Here is a 10,923-nt window from a genome sequence, read left to right on the forward strand (position 1 = left end):
GTTCAGTAACCTAAGATCTGAAAACACATTAATTTTCCACGAGGTCAATAATTCAAAAAGAGATTCAAAATTCTAATTGTCTTGTGTAACACATCCAAAATATTTAAAAATCAAGCATGAATAGTGGAAAATATATATGCTAAAAATTCCCTTATCAACCGATATCTAATGAACATTGTGAACAATGTCGTTGAGAAGTGAACAATTCTTATTATCTCTATAATATACTGATGTACACATTTCATCGGTATACTCGTACGTAATGAACACTATGAATAGTATCAAGGAGAAGTGGAGTAGTTCCCATGGTCTCTAAAATATATCGATGGACACATTTTGTCGGTATACTCGTATATAATGAATACCATGAACAATGTTAGGGTGAAAAAGAACAATTCTTATAGTCTCTAGAATATACCGACAAATATGTTTCGTCAGTATACCAGTATATAATGTACAATCTGTCGGTATTTCTATTGGTATAAAACGTGTCTAATGCCAAATTTTATATATATTCACTATTTATCCATCCTGCAAATACTTAAATTCACATTTTTACCACAACACAATAACACTAGTTCACATAACAATAATAGAATAAATATTTCATTGTCATTCAATAATAAATTAACATCATTGTCATTACATTAAAGTGAATTTCGTCCATAAATATTACATTATAGTTTATGATATTACATATTCATGTTGTGAAAATTAATAAAAATTCTCTTCCTCTTCATCAATTGACTCGTCCTCATCTCTATCACAATCTTGTATATTGATTTCATCGTTATCATCTTCATCGACTTGTGCATGTTCGTTGGAGCTCAAAACATCATTTAACTCTTTAGTGTCAACATCAATAAAAATATTCTTGGATATGCAAAAATTTGAAGTTTCTTCTAAGTCATTAGATGGAGCAATTTGATATGGATCAACTAACTCACCATGTTAAAAGACATCATCTCTCATAGTTAATTCATCATTTCCATCCTGAAAAACCTTAACACAACCTCTAGGTTTGGTTTTCACTACGCATAACCAATCATTTCTTGAACGATTCTTTCTAAAGGAAGGATTGTATATGTAATAAACTTGTTGTCATTATTGGCGAAAACAAAGACATCGTTAACATTACAGAATTTAGCCTTTAAATTAATTTTGACCAAACCATGATGAGGATATACTCTAATTTCTTTGCCAGTGGTGTGATAACAATAGCATTTGAATAAAAATACTTTATTCTGCTCGCTATGATATTACAATTCAATAACCTCTTCCAACTTTCCATGGTAGTCAACTTTAAACTCATTAGAAGTTGATCCCTTAACACAAACCTCACTGCTACATGTCTTTCTACCTTGCCTATATTATTTAGTATGAAACACATGTCCATTGATGAACAGTTAATGAGAAATATGTAATGAAATTAAGTATCTCAAGATATAACAATACTTACATATTTTCTAAATCACGTGAAAAATTGTTCATCTTGTGATTGAAAGATTTGAGAATTAATCAGCTATGAGTTTTGCGAAGGTAAAGATTGACAATGTAGCCTACAAGGAATTCAATAATGTATCATTTGTGATATTATAAGAGATAAATTATTAAAAAGCAATGGCATGTTAAGTAGTCTACTTACTAAATAAAAGGTCTTAGTTCATCAATTAAATAGCACATAATTATATGCTTATCTAAATTTTATTTATGAAAAATATCTTTCCCTTACAATATTTTTTGGTATGGATCGTCCAGGATGAGAGAATATTGATAGGTTCCCACTCGAAAGCACTTCCCTACCATTGTCATGCCTTGGAACACAGTTGATTCTTATTCTCAATTAAGGCTCAAAATAGTATGAGATAAATGCTAAGATTTTTTTTAATAATATAGGTCTCGCATATTGAAGCCTCAACATGTGCCTTTTTTTTATATATCTTTATCTTAAGATTGAACAAGTACCTGCATGGAATTAAATGAATGCTTTGAAATATGCAAAAAAAGATAATAAAATCTTAATTATGATGCATATGTAAACCCTAAGCTCTCAAATAGATATATCCATCTATATTAGATTAGGTCTCCAATTTTTCCTCTATTTGTGTTGTGTTTGTAACTTGTTGGAGCATAATCTCTAAAGAAGTGATTGACTTCCGTGAGCGCATCTCATATCCTCTTTGGCAATAAATCCAAGTAAACTAATGGAATGAATGTTTGCATAAACACGTGGCAGTTATGGCTCTTTATTCCATACAATCTGCAGTCCTCTAAATTCATTAACCTTGATATGTTTGAGTTATGTCCATTATGAAAACACAGACTTTTAAGCCATTAGTAGACAAGTAACTATGCATTCTTGTCTAAGGCGAAGCTGCCTTTGGGCTTTGTAACCTGTGACCCAACTTAAACTAACTGCATATTTTTACGGTAAAAAAATAAAGTTATATCCATTCTAGCCTTGATATTGTCCTTTATCTTCCCTTCACGTCTATAATTGTGTTGAAAATATTCTCAAATATGTTATTTTCTATGCATATGACATCAATGTTATGGAGGAAAATATTAGTCTTCCAAAAAGAAAGCTCCTAAAAAATACTTCGCTTTACCCAATTATGGGTCAAACCAAAATCAGGAAATTTCTTTTTACTAGATTGAAAATCAAACACAATATCACCATACTCTGATACCACGTTATACAATTCTTTACCTGAACTAAGTGGCAATGTAACATCCCTCTCAACTCTACCAATAAAGAAGTCTTTTTTGTTCTTTCTAAACTTGTGATTTATTGGCAAGAACCATCGGTGGTAGCAAAAAAAACATTTTACCATAATTTATTAGTGTGAATGCCTCGTTATTTTCCATACTATATGGACATGTTAGTTTTTCATGCATTCTCCAACTAGACACCATTTCATAAGCTGGAAAATCATTGATAGTACATATTTAAGTTGCCTTCATAAAAAAAAATCTCCTCGATACATCATAAGTCAAAGCTCTGGATGACTACAACTACTCTGACTCATCAATTAATGGTTAAGACAAACATCTATATTCTAACCTGGACTATTAGGATCGGGTATGGTTGTAGATAAAAACATGAACTTCAACCTCATACACATCCCTGATGGCAAGTTGTAAATTGTAAATATCACCAGCCAACGAGAATAAAGAGCAGCAAATGACCTGAATAGATTGAATCCATTTGTACATAACCCAAGATGCCATGTTCATTGTCTCTACTAAAAATTAAGGATGCACATTGTTAAAGTGTTTTCAGGCTTCACCATCGAAAGGATGTATCATCACTCCATCCATGCATCATGTGATTGGTGTCATATCATGTGCTCAGTAGTCTTTGGTGACATAAATAACCTCTGTAGTCTAGGCGTGATTGGGAAGTATCTAAGTTCTTTATCTACGAAAAGAGTCCTTCCCCTGCTAGTTATAGGTTTATAATAAGAATACCCATATATTTTATACTCGGTCAACTCTGTGTTTTTAAGATAGTATAACATGCAGAAGTTTAGACATATGTCAAATTTTTGGTTTCCTAGATTGAGGAGTTTCATCATAGACTTAGCAACATAGAATTTCTTTTTCAGTATATTCCTTTTGGGTAAAATGCTTTTCTTTCATTCAACAATTCAGTCGTTATCGGCCTTACTCAACTCATGATTTAACTTGATGTAACTTGATGTCAAACATCTATGCAACAATAAATAATTTAATGTGATTTATGCAACCATTCTATAATGTTTCATCATAATCTTTTAAAATTTTTAAAAACCTAATTGCGTTTATATTAGATTTTTTTTATCTACAATTGGATATTGACCAGCATGACTCTGATTCATTCACATCGTATTCATAACCATATTCCTATAAAGATTATTATTGTCATCTATAACTCCATGCACGTTGCTAGAATTAGAAGTTAACCTAGCCATCATTTCTACCATGGTATCTTTAGGAACATATGGTTCTCTGTGTGCGTATTTCTTCATAAACCCTTTTTGTAGAAGATGCATCGTTACAACAACTGGATCATGAAACTTTTTTATTTTTACACCTCTAGCATAGACATCTAATATCCCCTCCACTAATATTTCTTGGATTAGATAGTACGTAAGTAATTAATAAAACCTTGAATTCCATTATAATAATTCATCCCCCGCAACCCTTTGGGTGAATCTTTATACATCAATGAACAATCATTCATTACTTAAATCAAACATGTATAAAATAATGATGATAACATGTATTAATTAATTACGTTAACTAAATAATTTGAATAATATTGATTTAGCTCTAACTTATTCAACCTATTTGATTAGAATCATAGCAAATTCTGGAGAAACAAAACCAATGGAAGAAAATCACACATGAAAGGAAAATAGAGGCCAATATGGATGTGTCGGTCATAAAGCTCAAAGTCTCATAGAGGTGTCTACTAAATCCAGTTACTTTAGTCCTAAAGAAAATAGCTTGACTAAATAATCTTTAAAAATAAAAGCAAAATCATCATTCAATCATTTTATGATTTCTTTACGAGCTTAGTTGAGAATTCATTAATGATATTAGAACTTATGACATTCAAATAACACCACCATAAAAAATATTTTAGTCCGATAAATATGAAAATTATGTTTCCAATAGACAGCCCCCAAATCACTGATTTTAAAACATAAAGATGCAGGCATATTAGAATTGACAAAGCAGAGCATAATGCCACCAACATAGAAAGCCTCTAAATCCCCCCTCACTTAAGATGGACATTGTCCTTAATGACTGTACTAAAGATAAATGGGGAAGTAAAGAAAATTGCCTTGAATGTATTCTGTTTTGAGCAATGTTGTATTGCTGAATCATTAAAGGCTGATTTTGCAACTAAAATGTAAATGTCCTCTACAATTCCAACTAAGGGAATATAAAATATGAAGAAAATATGGTGGGAAAAGTTCAAATTAATCAATACTGAAAATAGAGAAAGCAATAAAATGAACTAAACAAAAAAAAAAAATTATTGGTTGTGGTGTAACACCATGCTTGGGTTGCCTCTCAAAAGTGTCTTTCTTTGTTGTCTTTGGTTAGAAAACTCTCAATAGTTTTTCTTCTCAAACATTGGCTAGATCATTTGCAATAATCACTCTTAGGGTTTTATCATCTCCCAAGTACACATACTTTAAATGTTTGGGTAAAGATTCAATTCTAGCTTTAAGGCCTATTCAACAGAAGGTCAAAACACTTTCATAAGAATTTGGTAGTTGTAAAGGAAAGTTAACTAACCTGTTTATTATTTCAAGTAGTGAATGCAAATACATAATTGTTTTTTTCATATCCTTATTATTCTTCAACTTTATATCCGTATTTGTCTTGTTATATTGTAATACGAAGTTCAACTCATCTTTCAAAAAATCATGCTCATAATCATCTTGCACAATGGGGTTAATTACATCAACATGAAAAAACAGATTCAGAGTATTCTGGATATTTCATAGCATCAAAAATATGAAATGTTACTATTTTTCCTTCAAACTCAAAAGATAAAGTTCCTTTATACGCATCGATCGTGGCTCTTGTTATTTTTCATAAATGGTCTGCCTAACAATATATGAGTTGGATTTAAAGAAAACTTATCATCCATGTCAATAATGTAAAAATCCATAGGAAAAATCAGTTCATTTGCTCTAATTAGAACATCCTCAACAATGTCTACAGGGTATAAATTAGACATATCCGTTAATTGAATTATTACCTTTATTTCTTTAAAAGGTCTTAAATTTAAACCCATGTAAATTGATAGTGGCATAAGATTAATCGATGCTCTTAAATCAAGCATAGCCATTTCCAACTTATGATTGCCAATCATATAGGGTATAGTTAACATACATGGATCCTTGTATTCTAGTGTCATTGTAGATATTTTCTCTCCCACTCTAATTTTCTCTTCAGTTTTTATCTTCTTTTTGTTGGTGCATAACTCCTTGAGAAATCTAGCATATTATGGAATTTGCTTAGTCGCATCTAACAATGGAATATTGAATTGCTCCTTATGAATTGTTCCAATCTTGGAAGCTGGAAAGAATTTTTCCAGGAACTTTCTCTTTAAGGCAATCCATGTTCTTATTAATCCTAAAAAAAGGAAGTAAAGCCAATCCTTTGCTTTGTCAGATAATGAGAATGGGAAAGCTCTCAATTTAATTTTTTCCTCTGTCACTCCTTGTGGCTTCATTGTTGAGCAAACAACATGGAATTCTTTCAAGTGCTTATGGGGGCCCTCACCTGCAAGAACTCAGAAAGTAAGTACTATATGAATCAAACTAGATTTTAACTCAAAGGCTACATCAATATTTGAAAATTTAATGCACAAAGGTTATTGGTTCACGGTAGGAGTTACTAACTCCATTGATGTTCTATGTTCTGCAATGTTGCAGAGACTTCTGCTTCTCTTTCACTTTTCAAATTACTGGTTGAAAGTGTTAAGGTTAACGGGTTCTCCTCTTGTCTTTTTTTCTTCCTATTTTCTCTTGCAGTTCTCTCAACTTTTGGATTAAAAACTAGTTCACCTGTATAAGAAGATCTTGGCATAAATTAGTTCCATATTTAAAGGAAAATTAGATAAAAACTTCCGTAGCAACGAAGCTAAAATTTGGTTCGTCGTCAAAACCTCCAAAATATAATTTTGACTTTACTATCACAAACAAAATAAATTCATAGTATAATTGTAAAAACCAGGTCAAACACAAGGAATGTTTCATTTAATCTTCCTACAATATACTGAAATAAAAAGGAACATAGATTTGCAGGTAACAACGTTGTTCACAACTGACAGGAGGGTGAAGAGGGAAGGAAGCCATTTCGAATCTCCCCTGTCACCGGTCTTTTCTGCGGCGGTGCATAAATCCACGCACCACCACCGCTCCTATAGTTCCAAAGGGCCTCTGCAGTTCCTGGACTTTTTAGGGACCTTTTTGTAATTGTTACATGTTTGAATATGTATTTAAATTATTGTTAGCTTTTTTGTTTAATTTATATTATTTTGTAAATGTGGGTGTATTAAAAAAAAAACATAATGGAAAAGAGGTGTGTGTGTTTGAATTTTTATTTATGTTATTGAATTATAAAAAAAAAGACAAAAAGAATTAAGTATTTAATTTGAATATGGGCAAATATCTCAAGGATAAATAAAATCATGTTATATCTTCTATGAAAATGTAAGAACATGTTTCTTCATATATTCTGGGATTTAATAACTGATATATTAAAACCTTAGAATTTGATTAATATTTCAAAATTTTAAATCATATCAAATCGCAAAAGCAACTTACCATATATAGGGTGTGCTAGGGGTGTTAATACCTTCCCTAGCCACAACTAGTCCCTTATACTCGAATTTCTGACAAAAACTAGTATATATGGGTTTCCTAGTAGCTCTCAATGAAATACTAGGTGGCGACTCCCAACGAACCAAACCCAAGCAAAACGAGAAACAAAAAAATCGGCAGCTGACGCCGCGCAGGTGACGTGCGACACCCCTCAGGGTTAACTTTAAACTTAAGTTTACATGTTGTTTCCCTCCATATATCTATGACTTTCTCATCACTATCATACTAAAAGGTCTGAATTTCAACACTAATTATAGCAACGAGCTTAAAACTAAGTTTTTTAAGCTTAAAGTAATCAAGGTTTTGGATATTTTGAGGTTTCCACATGCCTTTATAATATGGGCTATCAATTAGAGTATCACATTTTTTTTTTTATCATAAGCAAGATTTCTCTTCATTGACCTCCTCCACTTAAAGAGAAATAAAGGTAGAAATAAAAAATTGGTTATTTCAAAACATAAAAGAATGTAACATGCATATTTGAATAGTGCAAAACTAAAACAATAGGCTTAGACATGCAAATAAGTGTATTTATGGTCAATCCTTAATTGTATGCACAATTCAAAATAGTCAGCAAAAAGTAAACCATATACAAATCAATTGAGGTTATATAGGAACAAAGGACTAGTAAAAATACCATTAAATGCAGGGATGAAAGAAAAAAAAAATCATTTAGCATAAAACATCCATCTAGGACATTAGTAACAATCGAGCCCTTTGTTTTACCTTGATAGCTCTTCTCCTCCTATCAACCTTGGTTTACCTTTTATGGCAAGAAAGAAATAACCACCTATTCAGCAACCACTTCCAACCTCCTTAGACTATCAATAATGACATATATCATCTCATCAGAACACACCTAATGAATATGGAACACAAATGCACCATCCCAACTATATTTTGTGACAATTGGGGTCTCGAGGAACATTAGTTATCTCTAGGAACATTAGTTATCTCTTTCAAAAAGATTCCAGCTACTAGGGTTACAAATCCTTCTTATATCCTATTATCTATTATGTTGAGATGAGTTAAGTATATGTTTGCCAGTAAGGGTTATTAGATATTATAGTAGCCTCTCTCTAATTATTTGAATTTTTTGCTTATTTTGTATTGGTTTTTCTTTTCTGTGTTCCCTCCCTTTGTTTTCCCGAGAGGTATGCCTCTCATTCACTTGTACATTTTTTGGATTAATTAATCTTAACATTTTCCAAAAAAAAAAAAAACAATCGAGCCCTTTTCCACAACTATTTAAGAAAAAACAAACAATTGAACCTAAAATAATAATTCATACTCTTCAATTGAAACTGATAAAAAAAACCTTAAAACCTAAATATTCCTAATTTTTTAACCTATACTTTAAAAATCTTATGAATCCCCTAATTAGTTGTAATAGTTCATTTTCAATTTTTTCCATGACTCCATCATTACATTCTCATATCTTTTTCTTCATGTTCTCTGCTTATATAATCACCATCATTAGCTCTGTCATCTCGCTTCCTCGTTTTTATTTTTGCCACTATGGAATACTCCTTAAATTTTATTGTCAAGGTTTTAGAATTATGGTTTTTATGGATGAATAAATGATGGGCTTATAATAATTTGGTATTTGATTGAGTGAATTATTACTAAGTCTATTTAATTAATTTGAATTGAGGTTTTATATATGAATAAAATGAAAATTAGAGATTTTTGTATTTTAAAGGTTCAATTTTATTACAAGTAATACAAATATAAAAAATGCATACATGTAAATCCTTAGAAAATAAAAAGGAGTTTACATAATTGGAATCTTAAAATTCTTTAAGATCTAATAACTCACAAGCAAGATTGACATAATCCTAAAAAGCTAAAAATCAAATTTGAGATAGAACCTTAACCCAAAGATAATTGTGTATTAGAGAACAAAAAGTATTGGAAGTGAATTGGCCCCATTGATTATGGAGAATTAGAAACTCAAAGTATGCGAAGAACACCACAAAGTCATTTATACTTTGATAAGTTCAATTGTTATTTGTTTAATAAAGAAAAAATATTTTGCACTAAGCAAACCAACAATTTTATTCAATAATCCATGGCTGCACAAATTTGACAACAATAAATAATTTAAATAGACTAAAAAAACAACCTTAATAACCCTAATGGATTATATATCACCCCCCCCCCCAAAAAAAAAAAAAAAAAAGAAGAAGAAGAACTAAAGCCCAACATACGTAACAAACCTAAAACAATGACTAATAGGTTGTCATGAACCCAATTTAAAGTAAAAGTCCAAATTAAAACTGAAACAAGTCTGAAATAATAAAAATAACATAAAATCTAAATAATAAATATAGTTATTCTTGAAACAAGCTTAAATAGCCCAAAACAATTGCTTTTCTTATCTAGAATCCTCTATGGTTGAATTTAACATCCTAGAAGGCTTAGGTTAGTTTTTAGCCACCCCCTTAATGTCTCAAATTAGCTAGGACAACTCTTATTTTAATTGTTAAATTAGATCCATTATTCTACCACCTTTTAACTTCCTTATATATCATAAAATCCTTGCAATTCATGGAAAGAGAATGACACATTAATTATCTTTATTGTCGCCTCTTTTAATCTCTTTTTTTGAATAAGAAAATTGCCCAGAATAAGCAAAGTAATTTGCTATTAAATAGCACCATCCATCCTTTTCTTGTATAGATAGGATAAATAAGGAATTCTTATAAAAAAAATGATTTTTAAACATTATAAGAATCTTTGCCACACTTGAAAACTATATATTATTGTCCATTAAAGATCCTGGTAGAACTAGAAAACTCTAAAAAATAAGTTGTTGGATATTATTGTATCATTATGAGTCATTTTCTAAACTGGTTTGAAATAGCCAAAGGTAAAAGGAAAAATTTTAGAATATTATAAGAAGTTCACAAGTCAAAAAGATAACAAATAACAAAATCCATACAACACCTTTTAGCCTTTATTGTGATGTCTTTCTAAATTCCAATTAACCTGAAATTTTAACCTAATATAGAATAATACCTTTGAAAATTTCTGGTAATTTTTTTTTTGACCAGATTGTCAAATTGAGAGTTATGCATGTTAGCGTATAATTGGATAAGAGATAACATTACGCTAAAATTTAAATTTGATTGTTCAACCCTTGCATGAATAGTATTACTAGGTCTATTTATTTTTAAGAAAGTTTTAATGATTAATTTGAATTGAAGTTAGAGATTTTTATAATTTGAAGATTCAATTTGATTAGAAGTAATACAAACATGTGAAGGCATGCATTTAAATCCTTGGAAAAGATGAGTTTACACAATTGGACTTTTAAAGTTCCATGAGAATTCTCTCATCTTCATTATAGGAATTTAAAACTTGATAATGGTAAAATACATGGTTTTGCATCATTCAAAGCTAATGACCAGATGTTAAGAGATTTTTCAAATATTTGTACAATAGTAGTTTAAATCTTGAAAATATTTGAATGTAAGATTTTATATGAAAAAAGAGGAGAAAATAGGTGTGGATTGTTGTATGTTGTAGG

At 30.4% G+C, this 10,923-nt stretch overlaps 1 pseudogene; it reads right to left on the reverse strand.

The window, feature by feature from the left end:
• Positions 1 to 2,073: 2,073 nt before the first annotated feature.
• Positions 2,074 to 3,309, reverse strand: LOC140955243 (uncharacterized; annotated as a pseudogene).
• Positions 3,310 to 10,923: the final 7,614 nt, after the last annotated feature.

The sequence above is a fragment of the Populus alba genome, chromosome 1 (genome assembly GCF_005239225.2).
Source record: "Populus alba chromosome 1, ASM523922v2, whole genome shotgun sequence".
In the NCBI taxonomy this organism is placed as follows: domain Eukaryota; kingdom Viridiplantae; phylum Streptophyta; class Magnoliopsida; order Malpighiales; family Salicaceae; genus Populus; species Populus alba.